General features: G+C 33.6%; 1 long non-coding RNA gene across 2 annotated transcripts; it reads right to left on the bottom strand.

Moving 5' to 3' along the window:
* Nucleotides 1–1,969: 1,969 nt before the first annotated feature.
* Nucleotides 1,970–19,726, bottom strand: LOC148612881 (uncharacterized). Of its 2 annotated transcripts, none has more exons than XR_015924514.1 (15): nt 19,489–19,726; nt 19,066–19,151; nt 18,700–18,800; nt 17,798–17,901; nt 14,696–15,072; nt 11,961–12,496; nt 11,358–11,445; nt 9,682–9,780; nt 8,848–8,983; nt 8,160–8,443; nt 6,601–6,686; nt 6,053–6,153; nt 5,012–5,110; nt 4,109–4,502; nt 1,970–3,407 (listed from the first exon to the last, which is right to left on the bottom strand). It is a non-coding gene; the product is annotated as an uncharacterized LOC148612881 (long non-coding RNA). The 2 variants fall into 2 exon arrangements; XR_015924513.1 differs by having other exon boundaries at nt 14,696–15,077.
* Nucleotides 19,727–20,583: the final 857 nt, after the last annotated feature.

Raw genomic sequence — 20,583 nt, forward strand, 5'->3', positions numbered from 1 at the left:
TTTTGTTTGAAGATTGGCACTATTTGGTAGTTATTTCCCTTAAAGTGTGACTTAAAATTAGTTATATTTTTGTTCAGACATAGATATTTGATACATATATAAAGTTATAACCTTTGATTACCTTGTTTTTCATCAGGAACATTTCAATATGAATGGTGTCGAAATTATGTGATTTTTAGAAATTTTGATGAATTTCAGGGGCCAAAGAGGGGGGACCTAGAGATGTTCCTCATTTTAGCCTCTTATTATTGAGAAGAATAAAAAATGAAATTTTACCCAAGCTTTGCTTAATTTAGGTACTATTTGGTACAAATTTGGTGAAATTCAGTATACCTTGATGTACCGACTTCTGCCTGGGCCTATTATGGAATGTCGATCGGCGACCAGGTGATTCAATCTGTAAAATGCACACTATATACAGCGTTGTATAGACTACAGTAGCATTTGCTGAATCTTTGACCCAGCAAAAATACTTTTTTGGGATAAAATCAGCACTTTCCGGTGCATGTAAGACTGATATTGGTGCATGCCAGTCAATTGACGAGAAATTTCCAAGGCAAAAAAAATAATGTTATGTTTTCGAGAACTATTCTAAAATTTAGTAGGGTCGGTAGGTAGGAATTTTTATTTTCATTTGATATTTTTGAAATGACATAAGTCATACAGATACAATGAAAACTAAATATGCAAAGACTAAACATATGATAGACTCAGTCCACAGTCTAATCGCTTTAGGGATTTGGCCCACGAGTAATTTTTTTCTTTTTTGACGGAGGTGGTAAAAACAAAAAATATCTATAGTGCCGAATTACAAACAGGGATTATCCACGACCAAGAGTACACTTATGGCACGTGTGTTTTCAATTTTCTTCTTTTTTCTGGAAGACAATCGGCAGAATTTTTACGTAATTTTTTTCTTCAAAATTTCAAATCAAAATTTATGAGTTGGGGGCCTGAAAGAGGGTCAGTAGGCCTAGGGCGATCGGAAACATTTTTAGGTCTAAACGGATGGTCTGTTTATTACTCCAGTAGTGCTAGAGATTGCCTGGCAAGCTTTTTTTCTGACTTGATAAATGATATTGGCAGTGCCTCTTGAAATATTTTATACAGCTGCATAACAAGTATAGTTTTCCTCCAAGGAAACACTTTTCAGATTACTAATGTATGTGACTATTTAGAATTAGATAAAATTGTTTGATACAAGATTTAGTTGAAAGTTTGATTTTGAAGTGTTAAATTTGAGTCAGTACCGATGGATTTAGCCTTGAAGTCCTTTATATACCAGTATTTTATTTTTGTTTCATAAGAATTTCTAATATATATGTGTGTGTGTGTGTGTTTAATATAATAGAGTTACCGAAATAGTGCTGACAGCGTCGTCATCGTCCATATTCACTTGATTTTCGTGCGATGACTTTATGGTTATGGTTGTCTAATTGTTATGAAATTTGATATGATTTTACTAAATATTAATTAATGATTGCGTCTATTTAATTTTTTTAGTTTATGGCCCCTACCATTTTTAAAATAGGGCCATCCATGTAACTGACACACCACACTGTCGGTTTCTGTTAATAAAAACAAAAACAAAACAAAACAAAAAAAACTGAGAGCCCAGAATTTTACCAAGCTAACCTATAGCTACATAAAGTAAATGTCCAATCATTATTAACATGACATAGCAAGTTAATTCTACACATCCATGCAAGTACACCTTCAAGGAAGAATATGTATATGACATGTCCTATGGTTGTGGCATGTCATATTGTGTAATGCTATTTTTCTTTTAAAATTTAAATTAGACCTGTAAAATCAATCCAGCAATGAAATTTTAAAAAAGAAACATGCAAAAAAGTGCAGAAGCAATGTGAAGTCTAAACTAGTGGATACCCGACATAAATTCAACATAGTAGATTTGCTCCTTTTCAGTTCATCTTGATTGGCTATAAACAAACTAAAAAGGTAACAGTTTCAGTCAATGATATTTTATTTGTTGTCATTAAACAAACTAACATTCCATATACATTTTTAATTGATTTTTAATTGCTATTCGATAAATTCATCACAAAATGCAGGGAAAAAAGAAACAATGCTTTTGTTTTGAAAAGAATGAAAGTTTTAAGTTAAAGGAGCAAAAAAATAATTATATCTTCTCTTCGTTATTTTTTTCCCTTTTTTGTGATTCTTTCTTTTTTTTTGTTAAAGTTTTCACATGAATGAAAATACACTCTTTCATTGGCGATGAATGCCACCCAGGAAAAACCACGCTTAAAAACAATTATATTAAAAAAAAAAGCGATGGAAACCTGTGACTTGAGGTAATGCCGACACCGCCTCCAGAGTAGGCGTTCAAGTCCTACGCCTTGGAAAAAAAAATAACAGAAATATAACAATAACTTCAACATCAATAACAATAACAATAATTATAACTTCACACATGTTTACAAATCTTGTTCCATTTCACCTTTTGCTCAATTTTTTTTCAAAAAACCTGTCCAAAATTTAATTTGCAGTCACATCCGTAACTATTTCAACGTAGTATTATCCCACACTGTAATTATATACTTACATGGAACCAATTTCAGCCCAAGAAAATAATTCCCATGATCAATATAACATTTTCATAACTAGACACTTTTTATCAATTTGAATGATCCCACAAATTTTACTTGCTTGAACTCCCTGTTTATTAATCATAAAACACTAATGATATGATGGAGATTTAAACATCTTTCAAGGCTGAAAGGAGTCCTTCAAATCTTCAGCTCATTTGAAGACTATTGAAGCTCATTATTGAGCTTGAGCTAAACAATTGCCAGAAATTATTCAGACAAGATCATATTGAGCTGAATAATTGCCAGAAAAATATTTAGACTAGGTCTTGCTGAGTTATTGATCTTATTGAGCTGAATAAGTGCAGAAACATAGACTAGGTCTTGCTGAGCTTAATGATTGCTAGAAACATATTTACAGGTTACAAAGATGCATTCAATGATATAAAAGAATTATATTTTTGTGTAGTGTTCAGAAACAGTAGGAAAGTTCCTGGCACGAACCAGAAACATAAGGTATTTTGATACTAAAGGATCAATAACCAAAAAATAATGTAAAAAATATCTTTTTTCCTTCTTTTCTCTTCTATTTCTATTGCTTTACTTTTCTGAACTTTTGAATTCATTTGTCTTTTATCTTATTTTTGTTGTTGCTTTTTTGTACATTGATCATCATCATTTAACAATGTCAATTCCAGTGTCTTAATTCTGATCACAAATTAACTCGTTCTTTTACCGCCAAGTTCATGCTCCAGTCGCCACTTGTTGACCTGCAGCTTCTGTCTATTGCTTTTGACCTGCAGTTTATTTCATTTCACCGCTTTTTGACCCACAGTGTGTTTTTCCTGTAATTGACTGAAAAAAAAATAAAAAGAAATAAAACAGACAAGGAAGAATATGAATATTTACTGTTATAATCAACAAATAATAAACTAGTGAAAGCATCAAAAAAGGACAATAGCTTAATAGATTTACATGAAAAATTAACCACAAAATTTTGATTAAGGTTTATTAAGTTTTATTAAGTTTTGGAGATATATATTGGCCAATCAAAAACTAATACAGCCTCTGGCAGCCTTCTTGTTAAATCAAGTTTAACAAAAATCATCTAAGTTGTCCCTTTTATTATTTCTTCCAAGTATGGTCTCCATTGGCTAAAAGAATGCAAAGATATATCGTTTTTCAGTGACTTTCAGTGGCCACAGCCACCCGATGAGCCACTCAAGCCACACAAAAAGTGGACCTTTGTACAAAGCATTCAGGTCATTAACCCTATCAAGTTTGGCACATGTGATTTCTGAGGAGTTGATCTCTGAAAATTGGCCGATCAGAAGCTTAAATAGTCTCTGGAGACCATCTTGTTTAATCAAGACGAACCAAAAGTGGATTCTGCATATATCTTATTTGCCAAGTTAGGTTAAAATTGGTCAAGGGGTTTTCATGTAATTTAGCAAAATGTGAAAAGTTGACAACAGATGCAATAATGAAATAATCCTTTGAGCTACATGAGCTTAAAAGCATGTATGACCTCTTTCATTGTACATTAGTATACATACCTTCTGAAGATATGACTATGTATACTGGAGCTATCTTTTGTGATCTTTCCCCAAGGACAGACATCCACTGATTACCCCCGCCAAATATAGATATGCCAAAGTCCTCACAAGAAATCTCCCCAGATTTCTTGCAAGAAGTCTCCCTCTCATTCAGGGTTAAGTGCATGTGAATTAGTAAGGGGTTAAATGTGAGTTACATTAGTTTTATGAGTATTTTTTAGTACTTGTTAGGGTTGTTAGGGTTGAATGATATTATGGAAGACAAATTAGAATGGATTTTGAATATTTACTTCCCTCCCAAAAAATCCCCAAAAAGAAAAAAATTAGATCAAGAACCAGTTTCCGAATGTCCTGGGCTTCAGCTGGAAGTTTTGCTGTTCTGAGTAAAGCTGTTCTGAAATCACAAAAAGTTTATCATAGAGAAAAGCATATTAGAAAAGGTACATCTGCTATAAGTATTCAGTTGCTTTGAAATTTATGTATATAATAACTAGAGATGTCAAGGAATACTCGAGTATTCAAGTATTGCTCGATAGGTCCGAGAATCAAGCAGCAATTTAGCTACCAGGGTACTCTTATAAAAAATCACTCGTTCGTGTTTTTCCCCATCCTTGCTACAGCTATAAGTATTCAAGAGCTTTGAAATTTAATTCCTATCTAAAGTCAAGTTTGTTCCATTGATTAAAATTTCTCAACTATGTGATCTGCCATTTTACCTCGATCAACGTGATTTCAGAGGAAATGCATTCAAAAGGTTGTAAAATGTAGAGAAACTCAGATGGAAAGATTCAAACAATGGAGCAATAAAGGTGGTGCATTTGTTTTTGGCAGATGCACTAGATTCTTGGACAGGGTTAATGGTGATATATGATTACCTTCAAACTTATTAAATTTATTACTTACCTTACCAATTTGGAAGGACTACATCACCTCTGTAATTCCTGCTGGGTACCTATAGCAGTGAGGCTACTGCCTGTTTGTGTATACAAGCCCTTCACAAAGCTGAAAGAGTACAAAACAAAGAGCTAATTTTTCATTGCCCTTGAATAATTTGCATTTGACAAAGAGTATTTTTAACTAGAAATATGTGAGCAAGCTCACAAAAAGAATAATGTTAGACATTTGTTGGATTATCTCCTTTGGCTTCATCCAACAATAATTATATTCCTTCATGCCTTTCTGCATATGAGACCCAGCCTTCATATAAAAATATCCCTTGAGAAGTTCAGGTGGAGTTAGGCCTGAGGTTTTAACCTTGATTTGGATTATCTCCCTTTGGAGAAATCTGAGAGTTATGACTTTCCTGCACCATGAAGTTTAATAGTCATCATGAACTTCTGAATCAATACAGTGTATCCATCTGCACCATGAAAATCGATTTGTTCAACTTGTCTTAGAAAAGCTGAGGATGCTTTCCCTATCAGTGCATGTGGTCCATGCTCTCAGTTTTTAGTGGAGTCTGTGTTGCTCATTTACTTTCGTTCCTTTATATAAATTTTGGTTATTTTATGTTTGTTGTGGGTGTTTTTTTTTGCCATGCCTGAGTTTTGCCCCTGCCCTTTCAATTTCCGCTCGAATCTAGGTCCTTGGATTACCGTTCATGCTCATCTACATGTGATACCCAACCTTCCTCCCTTGATTGGTTTAGTTGTGCTTACAAGAAATGTGGACAGACGGACGGATGGACAGACATAGCGATTTGTATACACCCTCTTTAAACTTTGTTTGTGGGTGTATAAAAATATACAAACTCAGCCTGAATAGTATTGTGTATTATTTTCAGTGTCTTTCAATTTAAAATAGCAGAAAAATATACCTAGGTGATACATCTTTGAGCCAATCCATATTCTGCAAATAAATGCCCCATAAAAATCAAATGCAGTGGAACATTGTTCAATTTTATTTTTATCAAGGCAGAATTCATTTTTAAAACAACAACTGTACCTTCCATAAACTGGGAAATACTTCCAAATACATGTTCCAAAATGATACATGTATGTACTGTTCAGTGTTGACCTTTACATAAACAGTCTTTAGTTCTTTACCTGTAAAAATTACACAATCAAATAATTCAAGCTGACAAAATTACACCTCATAAAATAATACATTGCTGGAAAATTCATGATCTCTATCAAATCTTAATGTTTAAAACTGTCATCTGGTAAATGGGCAGATCTTTGGGTGTTTTCAGGCTGTTATTTGACCATTCTTTGTACAAAATAAACAAAATTCTAAGAGCAATGGCACTGTACATCGTAAAAACTGTGACCGAAAAAAAAGGGTTCAAAACACACAGTAACACAGACAAGGGTAAAACAGTATACCTCACTCTCCTTTTGAGTAGGGGTATAAGGGGGTAGTAACACCTCTGGAACCCCCATTGGAACCGCCACTATGGTATTGTTAATATAAAAATATCTACACGTCCTGGATATTAAAAAAAACTATCATTATAAATACTATCAATAAAAGAACAGAGTAAAAGTAGAAACCTTCTACTAGGTTGAACTCTTCTTCATACAATACATTCTGTTTTCTGTTTCTTGACCTTCAGTAAACATCCATTGGTTCTGGTGACCTGTAAAACATACACAATATCTAAATAAAGTACACAATTTTGGTTATATACAGTGGATTCCGCTTAATTGCATAGCCTATTTGCCAGTCAAAATTATGCAAATAACCGGGCTATTCTTATAACCGAAATTACGATTTTACCGGAAGTGTGAGTTCAGGTAAGACGACGATACTGTGGATCAACCAGGGATATCACTGTTCAACATTTCTGATCTGGTATTTAATTGTTATAGACCCTCTCATTGTATTGTTCTTTTATCAATAAATAATAATATATATTGTGTTTGTCTTGTTTATTGACCTTCTTTACGTTGTGTGTATTTATAAGTAAAACCACGTGTTTCTCATCTATAAATAGTCAAGTAATTTCCTGACCTTTCTACGAAAGAAAATCCCATATTTCATATTTCAGCCAGGATTCAGTGTAATATTCATCAATGTTTGCAGTTTGTGGGCTTTTGAAATGGTCTGTGTGTTTTTATTCCTCTGTTCATTGTATACTGATAGTTGTGTATTATACGCATCATTGACCTCGATATATTCCTATGAAGTGTGGATAGTATGGGGCACCTTAGGGTAGTTGAATTTCATTAGACCTTGTACTGAATGAATGACTTTTAATTTTCGTATGATATTTATGCCTAGTAACCCAAGCTCACTCAAAACTGCTCAGCTCATTAAATAAAATTAAATTTACATTGATAATCATTTGTAGTCAGAAGAATTTAAATAGGGACAAAAAATACCCCAAGCCGAACCTCAAGCCGCATCATAAGGTGATGTTCGGCATGTCGTCAGAAGTCATTGTTCACCTAGGTGCTTGTTTATTTTAATGTAATTAGAAATCATTTATATTGTCCTTTATGTCAATTATTTTTTTAATCCATTATTAACACCTCCTGATTGATGATAATCTAGTTTTTACAACAATAAATATGATTGACATATTTATGACCTGAAGGCTTAAAATAGAATTTGGGAAAACCTGTCTTTACCTGGACGAGGCAAAATTCTCTATGCAATAAACCGAAATGCACCTCCAAGGCCTATGCAAATAAGCGATTTTTTCCCTAATAGAATAATAGGAAATGGTTTTGTGCAGGAGAAAATTATGCTAATAACCGAAATATGCATATATAAACGATATGCGATTAAGTGGAGTCGAATGTATAATAAGCCTAGGATGACAAATATAACAGTTACATTACAATTGCATTTGGTAGCAATGTACTGGATTTAATTCTGCAACCAGAATTTAATTCTTTGTATCAATTTCTGTCTAAACTTCTTCTATGGCTTTCTAAACAAAGATCATAGATTTTTTTAAACCATTAGGTCTTGTCCAACCTCCTAATGTTAAATCTGACTTGAAAGGATTCATGAAAATAAAATGCTTTCTACTGGATACTTATTGTAAACAGACTGGTAGACACCAATTTCCTTGTTAGGCTTGTATAAATGAAAGATTACTTACGTCTTGACCAATGTAAAGTATCTGTAATCGTGTTGCTCCTGCTTTGTGATATATTGACCAGTATCCTCTGGAGGCCTTGTTGAGAGGTTATATCACATTGAGCAGGGTACCTTGGTATGTAGTTAAGCTTTACTACATACAGAAGGGCAGTATCACTGAAATCTGTGGACAATAATTTCAGTGAAGATAGCCAATCATTTGAGGTATTGTGTCGGCAGAAATCCTTCCTTGCTTTACTCAGGCAACACGATTTTCCCCCTCAAGCACAACATGGAAAATATAGCCTGCAGCAAATTAAAGTGAAGCATTTTTTTTGTTTTTGTTTGCATCATTGAATGACAACTCAAAAGTGATAAAGAACATTTATTTGAATACATATCTGTTATTTTATATTTATTTTTTCAATATGAACTTTAATCTTAATGATTGTTTTCTCATTATCAATTATTAAAACAAAAACTTGTTTTGTGGAAAAAAATAAATGTAAGCACAATATCACATACAATATGTACTCACATTTTACAAAACACTTCCAAGACTAATGTTAACTGACCCAACGTGGTGACATACTGTGTATCTTCTTCATTTGTCTTTTTATCTTTATTTTGTATTTTTTTTTGTACAATGATCAGTTAACAATGTTTATTCAATTGTCTTAGTTTGATCACAAAATAAGTTGGTTTTTTACCTCCATGTTCATGCTCCAGTAGCCACTTGTTGACCGGAGGCTTCTCTCCACTGCTTTTGACCTGCAGTTCATTCCATTTCATTCCATTTCACCACTTTAAACCTACAGTTTTCTTCCTTTTCTTTCTGCTTTTGACCTGCAAATTTTCATTTTTATACTATATATATACCTTCCGATGATTTAACTTTATTTATACTGGAGCTATCTTATTTTATCTTTTCCCAAGGACAGACATCCACTGATTACCCCCGCAAAAGATGGTTTTGGAGATATATGCAAAAAAACTACTGTACGACCCCTATGTTTTATCATGCTGAATACTATTACCTGATGTCAAAATTTGGCTAAAGCTAACGGTTTTGGAGATATATGCAAAAATCTGCTCTCTGACCCCTATGTTCTATTTTCAGTAATGGCGGCCATGTTTTTTAACCGATCAAAAATCTAAAGTCATTTTGTTAAGGATACCCTAAAAAACAAAAATACCAACTTCAATTGAATTTTGTGCAGTAGTTTTTGAGAAAAAAACTCAGGAAACTTTACCTAGGTTTCACATTCCATCCAAACAAATGCAAACCTAGCTGTAAAGAGTTAAGTAGATAAACAATTAAGTTAAGTGTAATAATAATAACTCCTGATGTTTAATCTATACATAAGTGGAACAACTCATGCTGAATTACATACATACTGACTTTGAAATTATTTACATGAATTTCTAACTTTAAGCTGACAAAATGTGAAAGGTGGGTATTGGCCTTAATTGACATATTACAATTGAATTATGATTAAATATGAAATCACTGAGCACATATATTATTAAAACAAGTACTGTACCTTCCATAAACTGGGAAATACTTAAAATATATGTACCAAAATGATACATGTATGTACTGTTTAGTGTTGACCTTCTCATAAACAGCCTTTGTTCTTAACCTGTAAAAAAGTACATACAACTGTCCTTACACAAACACTTTTTTTTCAAAACAAGAGGCTCCCAGGAGCTTGAATGGCTCACCTGTTTTTTCTTGTCTTTCAAGGGCAATAAATTTAACAAAGAGTTGTCCAACAATTTTGATTCAAGAAGACTTGGGTAGGACTATCATAAGATCATTTCAGTGATAGAAAGTTTCTATCTATTATAGTTTTCAAGATATTGGCTGAAAACTGTAAAAAAAAACCTGTCATCTTTCAAGGGCAATAACTCTTACAAGGAGTCATCTGACAACTTTGATTCCTGAGGACTTTTGAAGGCCTTATAATAAGGGTCATTTCAACTATAGAAATAATTTTGCTAAACCTAACTGTTTTGGAGATACATGCAAAAAACTACTGTCTGACCCCTTTGTTCTATTTTTAGTAACAGCGGCCATGTTTTTCGAAATATCAAAAATCCCCACATCAGTTCTATGCAGGAAACCAAAAGGAACATTCATACCAACTTCAATAGTGACAGAGGAGAAGATTTTTGAAAGAGATTACATTAAAAAAAAAAAAAAAAAAAAAAAAAAAAAATCAAAAAAGGGCAATAGCATGGCTTCACAGATTACATTGAAGAAGTGACCACAGATAGATCTCATCATGCTGAACACAGTCAGAATTTGGCTAGACCTAACGGTTTTGGAGATACATGTGAAAAACTATTTTCTGACCCCTATGTTCTATTTTTTTAGTAACGGCAGCCATGTTTTTTAGACAAATAAAAAATCCCAACACTCAGTTCTATGCAGGATACCCGAAGGAACTGTCATACCAACTTTGGTTCCAATTGGTCTAATAGTGTCAGAGAAGAAGATTTTTTAAATAAATAACAAAAATTAGCAAAAAATGTTTATAAAGGGCAATAACTCCAACATGGGTTAATGGATTAGAATGAAAATTTGACTACAGATAGATCTCATCATGCTGAACAGTTTTACCCTGTCAGAATTTAGCTAAACCTAACAGTTTTGGAGATATATGTGAAAAACTGCTGTCTGACTGTTCTATTTTTAGTAATGGCGACCATGTTTTACAACACATCAAAAATCCCCACAACAGTTCTATGCAAGATATCCCAAGGAACATTCATATCAAGGTCGGTTCCAATTGGTCAAGTAGTGTAAGAGGAGAAGACTTTTTTTGAAAAATTGTTAACGACGATGACAACGGACGCCAAGTGATGGCAATAGCTCACATGGCCTTCAGCCAGTTGAGCTAAAAAAAACAAATAAATCAAGCCAACAAATTACACCTTATGAAATAATACATTCATTGCTAGAACATTCTATGGGTTTATTTATGTTTAGGACTTACCTCAAATAAATATGACGTACATGGGCAGGTCTTGGAGGGGTCCCATTTTCCCATTTATGCTCAAATTTTGCACAATTGCACAAAATGAACAAAATATTTGAAAGAAGGGGGTCCACCATTGCAGAATTATTGATATAAATATCTACACTTCCTTGATTTCAAAAAAACTTTTATCATTATAAACACTATCAAAAAAGGAAAATAGGTAAAGTAGAAACCTTCTGCTAGGTTGAACTGCTCTCCATACAATAAATTCTGTTTACTGTTTCTTGACCTTCAGTAAACATCCATTGGTTCTGGTGACCTCTGAAATATACACAATACCTAAATAAAGTATACTTTTTTGGTTGTATAAATTACAACTAGGATTATAAGCAAAACAGATTGTTACATTACAGTTGCATTTTGCAGCCAAACTGCTGTCTATGGCTTTCTAAACCATGATCATGGTTTTTTTTAACCATTAGTTCTTGTCCAACCTCCTTATTTTAAGATAGCCAATCATTTGAGACATTATTTCTGCAGAAATCCTTCCTTGCTTTACTCAGGCAACACAATTTCCCCCCTCAAGCACAACATGGAAGATATAGCCTGCAGCAAATTAAAGTGAAATGGAAGTGCACTTTTGTTTGTTTGCTTCACTGAATGACAACTCGGAAGTGCTATAGAAAATTTATTTTTTAATATAAACTTTAATCTAAATTACCGTCTTCCTTTGACAATTATTAAAACAAAAACTTGCTTTATGAGGAGAAAAAATCAAAATAGATTTGACAACATAACCAAATGTAAGTACAATATAACATACAATATGTACTCACATTTTACAGAACACTTCTAAGACTAATGTTAACTGATCCAACGTGGTGACATGCTATGAATCTTCCTCATTTGTCTTTTTATCTGTATTTTCTATTTTTCTTTCTGTACATTTATCATCATCATCAGTTAACAATGTTTATTCTATTGTCTTAGTTCTGATCACAAATTAACTTGGTTTTTGACCTCCAAGTTCATGCTCCACTAGCCACTATTTGACCAGAGGCTTCTTGCCACTGATTTTTGGTTTATTTCATTTCAACCATTTTTGACCTACAGATTTCTTCCTTTTTTCCTCTTTTTTGGGGTTCTTTTGTCCCTTTCTCATCATCAGATTAACTTGTCAATTCTAATGTCACAATTCTGATCATAAAACAACTAGGTTTCTGGCTCCCAAGTCCTGCTCAAGTGACCACTTTTTGACATACAGTTTATTTCATTCCACCATTTTTCACCAAGGCTTATCTCTACTGCTTTTGACCAGCAGTTTATTTAATTTCACCTCCTCTTGACCAATGGTGGCTTTTCTTTTAATTGACTGAAAACAATAAAATAGGCAAGAATAAATGGGAATACATCCTGTTGCATGCAGTAAATAATTAACCAGAATTAACTGCGTTTCATATTAAGTGAAGCAAGCATTCTGACAGTATTGCTGATGCAACACAGTGTCCCCTTTCGGCCTTTGAACTCATTGCCTTTGTGAGATTTTTTTTATATACATGTATGTGAACTAAAATGGATGGCATTATTTTTTAACAATGAAGAGAAAATGACTCTTGAACAGCAAAAGCAAATTCCATTAAAATCAAACCTGAGCTTCATTTTACAGTAATAACATTTTTGCATTACAGAAAGCTGCATAAAGACATTCTCTTTCTATCACCTGGAAAGTTGAAAAAAACTTTGTTATTATGAATTAAAGGGCAAATAACTCTAGAATGACAGCAGCAATTTGCATCAAAATGATGAAACATAAAATTTTATGTAATTTTCTATGTCAAAGGGCCACAAGTTCCATATAACCATTTTACGCAATGATATTTAAATTTAATTTGTAACTTGTTAAGATAAGACTAGCTAACAAATATGAAATCAATTGGATGAGGCATTACAAAGGAAAGTCTGGAAAACATAAACTTTAATGAAATTTTCTATGTCCAAGGGACACAACTTCTGTAAAAATCATTCAACCGTAACATCATTTGAACTTAACTTGTCATGATAAGACTATATACCAAATATGAAATCAATTGGATAAGGCATTACAAAAAAACCAAGTGTGAGTGATGGACTGACAGACTGACGGACAGCAAATCTAAGTTCCCTCTGGCATTTGCCGAAAGGGGACAAAAAAACATTTCTCTTTCATCAGTTAGCGAAAGAGTAATCAAGGGAACCAAGGTTATAGCGGTAATCAAAAGAATGTAATCCAGGGACAAAGACCAGACATGGAAAACAGACATACACAACAAAGAACACAAAGTAACTAAATTCATACATACAAAGTAACAAAAGCAAATGAGCAAATCGTAATCCACTTAAAATTGGGAGCATGGACCAGGTGCACCGGTAGTGTAAGCGTCCTCTGTTTTTCTAGAAACATCCGCAGTGATGAAAATAAAGTGATGAAATAAGTGTAGTTCAGAAATATAAAAGGGGGCATCCCAATAGGATCCACCTAATTTTCTGACTACTATAGGTCCGGGTGTTAAAAGAATAGGCCTGCAGCAGCGCTAAGTTTGTCGTAAAAGGCGACTAAATAGTGCTCAGAACCCTAGCCGGGGGCTAGGGCGCTCTGCCCACAGAGCAACTGGGATGTGTGCCCCAGGTGGTGGAATGAGGTACCCCTGGCGTGTTACATGCTGGGGTTGTCAGGCTATAATACGGAAAACCTGACCGCAAACCATAGTGGTGCACCATGTTGGGAAAGTGCCACGTTCCTTGCACGTTACAGAACCCTACTGTGGTATTCTTCCGGAGTAGGTACCATAGGACTCCGCCACAGGAGGCTAAATTGCCCGACCCTACCCACCTCTCCCTATTTCCAGTGGCAATCAAAATTTGTCGACCCCATTGTCCTTGTGTCCCATCCCTTTTTCATTTCATCATCATTTCACGTTAATTTTATCATCCATTTCATGTTCATCGTCTGAATATAGCTGAAATATTGCTGCTCAGACGTTAAACCCCAACAAACAAACAAACAAACAGATTACTACAACAAAAAGTGGGAGGTAAAAGCAATAATGTAAAGCCAATTAAGATTTATTTTTAGAATAAAAACATAGATAGATCTGGTCATGTTGAAACTTTCACCAAGGCCGGATTTTCAAAAAACCTTACAGTTTTAAACATATGTGCGAAAAATGTCTGCCATTTTAAGAAATGATGGCCATATTTTTTGTGGGATCATACATCTCCATATAGTTCTATGCAGAATTCCTTCAGGAACATCCATACTAAGTTTGGTTCTAATTGGTAAGTTGTGTCAGGAGATTATTTCAATTTAATAACATCAAAATAGGGAAAAAAAAACGTTAAAAAAGGCTCCAACATGGCTGAACAGATTTACATGAAAATTTTACAAGATAGATCTCATCATAGTAAAAGTGTTAAGCCTGATGAGATCTATGTCAACATTTTGATAAACCTAATGATTTTGGAGATATAATCCTTTGGGCTAAGTGAGCTAAAAGCGTATCTGATCTGTTTCTTTATAAAATAATATACATACCTTCTGATGATTTGACTTTACACAAACTGGAGCTATCTTTTGTGATCTTTCCTCAAGGACAGACATCCACTGATTACCCCCGCCAAAGATAGATATGCCAAAGGCCTCACAAGAAATCCCCCCCAGATTTCTTGCAAGAAGTCTCCCTCTCATTCAGGAGTTAGTAAGGGGTTAAATGTGAGTACATTAGTAATATGAGTATTTTTTAGTACTTGTTAGGGTTGTTAGGGTTGAATGATATTATGGAAGACAAATTTGAATGGATTTTGAATATTTACTTCCCTCCCAAAAAATCCCCAAAAAGAAAAAAATTAGATCAAGAACCAGTTTCCGAATGTCCTGGGCTTCAGCTGGAAGTTTTGCTGTTCTGAGTAAAGCTGTTCTGAAATTACAGAAAGTTTATCATTGAGATAAGCCAATAAGAACAGATATATGATATATGAAGTTTCTTATGTATACAATGTATGTAATTTCAGGAGTCAATCTTAGAAATTTTCAAAAGATCACTTGTATTTGCTTAGTATTGCAAGACATAGCAACATGTCCCTAGTGTTGATGTCACACCAAATTCCATAACTCTTGCAAAATTTGTTAAAATTCTATTGAGTCCAAATATGTCTCAGTGGATTAAATAATGTTACACTGAATTTTCATCAACATCATTCAACTGAGGAGACCATGCTTACTATATAAACCAAATATTATTGAAATCAAAGATATAATAAAAATTAGCCGGGAAGTGGCAGACTTTCAAGACTATTATCTGAATATAATAGCATTAAAACCTATGATTTTTCAACACTGTATACTTCTATTCCCCATACTCAGTTAAAATCCTGACTTAAAAACATTATACATTGTTGTTTTTCCAAAAACGATGGTACACCTAGATACAAATATATAGTTCTTGGTAGAGATTTCTCGTACTTTGTAAGAAATAATTCCGAATCATCTTCCAAATATACAGAGGAAGATGTTTACAAAATGCTGGAATTTTTAATCAACAACATATTTGTCCAGTGAGGACGTGTTTTTCAACAAACAGTCAGCATTCCAATGGGAACAAAATGTGCTCCTTTACTGGAACTCATGGATTGTTATGGTGTATCCATCTGCACCATGAAAACTGATTTATTCAACGGGTCAAAGTTTTCCTTTCCTCGTTTGTCTACCCCGGACTTGACTTTTTATGAGCAACTTGGCAGGAGTTTCTATAAAAACAGAGGACATTTACCCTACCAGTGCACCTGGTCCATGCTCCCAGTTTTTAGTGGTCTGAGTTTGCTCATTTGCTTTTGTTACTTTGTAAGTATGATTATAGTAACTGGTGAATTTGGTCACAAAATGGCAGCAATTTTAAAAATAGCCACCTAAAAAACATTTCAATGTTGCCAGTGTACTCAGAATATTAAGATTATTTTATTAATGGCGCTCATCTTCAATATTCTTCTATGGTGGAGGAAATAATAACAAAATAGCAAAAATAGTATTTTGACCCCAATGTTCTATTTTTAGTAATGATGGATATGTTTTTTGACTGAAGAAAATGTTTTGTGTAGGATACCCTAAAAAACAATTAGGCAAAATTTCATTAAATTTTGTCGTATTGTTTCAGGAGAAGATTTTTAAAGTTGTACTCATGAAATACGACAAAAAATCTGTTTCACGGGCCATTACTCCTACATCATGCAACAAATCATTTTGAAAATTTTGGCATAGGTCCGTCTGATGGGGAATAATATGTAGCTCATCAAAATTTTGTACAATTCATTATTTTTTTTAATTATTTGCAGAAAAATTGTTTGATCCCTATGTTCTATTTTTAGTAACGGGGGCATGCTTTTCCCTGTGTTGAAACAGAATACCCTAAGAAACATTCAAATAAAGTTTCATCTGATTCTGAATAGTAGTTTCAAATAACAGGAGGATCCCAGGAGCCTTAATTGCTCACCTGGTTGAATTTAGTCTTTCAAGGGCAGTAAATTTAAGAATTTCTATCATAGTTTTCAAGATGATAGCTGAAAACTATAAAAAAAAAAAAAAACCTGCCATTTTTCTCTTTTCAAGGGCAATAACTCTAACAAGGAATCATCAGACAAATTTTATCCTTCAAGACTTTTTTAGTCCTAATAATATGAATCATTTCAGATATTAGAAGAATTTGGCTAAACCTAACGGTTTTGGAGATATATCCAAAAAACTATTGTCTGACCCCTGTTCTATTTTTTGTAACGGCAGCCATGTTTTTCAACAGATCAAAAATCCCCACATCAGTTCTATACCCTAAGGAACATTCAACCAAGTTTGGTTCCAATTGGTCAAGTAGTGTAAGAGGAGAAGATTTTTGAAAGAAATAACATAAAAAATAGCAAAAAATGTTTATAAAGGGCAATAACTACAACATGGCTTACCGGATTAAAGTGAAAATTTAGATAGATCTAATAATGCTGAAGACTTTAACCCAGTCAAAATTTAGCCAAACCTAACAATTTTGGAGATATATGTGAAAAAAACTACTGTCTGACTGTTCTATTTTTAGTAATGGCAGCCATGTTTTTCAACAAATCAAAAATCCCCATATCAGTTCTATGCAGGATACCTCAAGGAACATTCATACCAAGTTTGGTTCAAATTGGTCAAGTAGTGTCAGAGGATAAAAGTTTTGAAAAATTGTTAATAACGACGGAGACGGACGCCAAGTGATGGCAATAGCTCACTTGGTCTTCGGCCAGGTGAGCTAAAAATGTCGAAAAAACTCACACATCAGTAAACATATTTTCATGAGAATAACAAGTCAGACAGCTCTCATCATACTTTTATCCTGTCAGAATTTGGCTTAACATACGGTTTCGAAGATATATGCGAAAAACTGCTGTTTGACCCCTATCTTCTATTTTATTTATGGCAGCCATGTTTTTCACCAGTCTAAATCAAAGCAAAAACTTTGTGCAGGATACCCTACAGAACAATCGTTTTAAGTGTCATCCTAATCCATTCAGTTGTTTCAGATGATAAGACGTTTGAGAAATTGTTAACGATGACAATGACGGTGGATGCCAAGTGAAGGCAAGAGATCACATGGCCTACTAATTTATTACTTACCTGACCAATAAGGAAGGACTGCATCACCTCTGTAATCACTGCTGGGTACCTATAGCAGTGAGGCTACTGCCTGTATATATACTGTATACAAGCCCTTCACAAAACTGTAAGATGCAAAAAAACAAAAAGCTTTAATATTTCAGTGTCCTTGAATGAAAAAAAAAACTCAGGAAACTTTAAGCAGACAAAATGTGAAAGGTGGGTAGTGGCCTTAATTGACATATTACAATTGAATTAAGATTAAATGTGAAATTTCTGAGCACATACTGTATTTTCCGGACTATAAGTCGATATTTTTTTTTCAGCAAAGTGTCAGCCATGACTTATCGTCCACTTATAAAGATTTTTCAAGAAAAAATGTTCATTTACAATGCATTTCATTAGATTTGTTCAGTTCACTTTTAATTGCTTTAATTCAAAATTTTGAGTAAACTGCAATCAACGAAAGCTGTCACTCAAACTGTCAAACCGGCAATCGAACTTTAAGATTATTGATCAGTGCTGCTTTCCATTTTGAATGAATACCATGATAAATAATAAAAACTTTGAAACCATAAAAATATATAAAATATTAACAAACACTAGATGATACGTTTTTTTAACTGGAAAGACATTATTGAGTGTTCCGGAGTTATCCGTCCTTTGATATGCAAATTTATACCCATTTACGGTATGTCGAAACACATAAGTAATATCGCTAGAATATATACTGTTAAAAACAAACTGCTCAACTCGGATCACAGCTAACACCTACATTATACATGCACATGTCTGACCCTTGATTTATCTGCCGAATTCGACTTTTTTTCGTTGATTTTGGTCAAAATGAGGCAATTCGACTTGTACTCCACATTGACTTATAGTCCGGAAAATATGGTATATTATTAAAACAAGTACTGTACCTTCCATAAACTGGGAAATACTTCCAAATACATTTTCCAAAATGATACGTGTATGTACTGTTTAGTGGTGACCTTCACATTAACAGCCTTTAGTTCTAAACCTGTAAAAAAAATACATACAATTGTCCTTACACAAACATCATTTTTCATAAAAACAAATAAATCTAGCCAACAATAACATTTTATCAAATAATACATTCATTGCTAGAAAATTCTTATGGGCAGGTCTTGGAGGGGGCCCATTTGCCCATTTATACCCAAATTTTGCAGTATTATAAATATAAAAAAAAATTCCACTTCCTTGATTTTAATCAACTTTTATCATTATAAACACCATAAAAAATGGAAAATATGAAAAGTAGAAACCTTCTACTAGGTTGAACTGTTCTTCAAACAATAACTTCTGTTTACTGTTTCTTGACCTTCAGTAAACATCCATTGGTTCTGGTGACCTGTAAAATATACACAAAACCTAAATAAAGTACACACTTTTATATCAATTAAGCTTAGGATTATAAGTAAAACTGATTCTTACATTACAATTACAATTGTTAGCAATGTACTGGATTTAATTCTTTGTATCAATTTCTGTCAAAACTGCTGTCTATGGCTTTCTAAAAAGGGATCATAGTTTTTGTTTTAACTATTAGTTCTTGTCCAACTTCCTTATTTTGAATCTGACTAGGAAGGATTCATGAAAATAAAATACTCTCTACTTGATACTTGTTGTGAACAGACTGGGAGACACCAATTTCCTCGTTAGGTTTGTATAAATTTAAGATTACTTACGTCTTGACCAATGTAAAGAATCTGTAATCGTGTTGCTCCTGCTTTGTGATATATTGACCAGTATCCTCTGGGGGCCATGTTGAGAGGTTATTTCACATTAAGCAGGGTACCGTGGTATGTAGTCAAGACTTACTACATACAAAAGGGCAGTATCACTGAAATCTGTGGACCATAATTTCAGTGAAGATAGCCAATCATTTGAGGCATTGTTTCCGCAGAAATCCTTCCTTGCTTTACTCTGGCAACACGATTTTCCCCCTCAAGCACAACATGAAAGATATAGCCTGCAGCAAAGGTAAGTGAAGTGTAAGTGCATATTTTTGTATTAATTACTTTCACTGAATGATCATTCAGAAGTGATATAGAATGCTGATTGATTTTTAATTTGAATACATGTCTGTCAAGCTAAATTATACTTTAATCTTGAAAAAAAAATTAAAAAGCAGAGGACGCTTACCCTACCGGTGCACCTGGTCCATGCTCCCAGTTTTTAGTGACGCCCAAGTTGCTCATTTGCTTTTGTTGCTTTGTATGTATGGTTTTGATTACTTTATGTTCTTTGTTGTGTATGTCTGTTTTCCATGTCTGGTCTTTGTCCCTGGATTACATTCTTTCGATTACCACTATAATATTGGTTCCCTTGATTACTCTTACATCTAATAATTATTTTATCATTGGCGGCATAACTGTAAGATTAAGAACAATATCACATACAATAAATACTCACATTAAACCGTATTTTGGTATGTATTGTGCGCACTTTTTTTTACCAGGAAACTAACTTCAGAACACGGGGTGTGTATAATACAACAATACATCGTTTCAACACATTTTTACAGACCTTAGATCAGTCCAAAATTAACGACCTCGAGGGAGTCAATATTGAATCAGAGACCACTTATGAGCTGCAAAAGCATATTTATGGATTTTTCATGAGTTTTTCGTTGACTTGTTACCTTTGTAAGCATTGATTGTCAATAAAATCTTCTTGAACAAAATCTGGTTTTGATTTATTTCCTCCCAAAAGAACATGGCAGATTATGTTTACAACCGCCATACTTTTATTTTTGTGTATCAATTAACAATATAATATGT

The sequence above is a fragment of the Perna viridis genome, chromosome 7 (genome assembly GCF_037379345.1).
Source record: "Perna viridis isolate PV_CMFRI_1.1 ecotype Kerala chromosome 7, ASM3737934v1, whole genome shotgun sequence".
Lineage (NCBI taxonomy): Eukaryota > Metazoa > Mollusca > Bivalvia > Mytilida > Mytilidae > Perna > Perna viridis.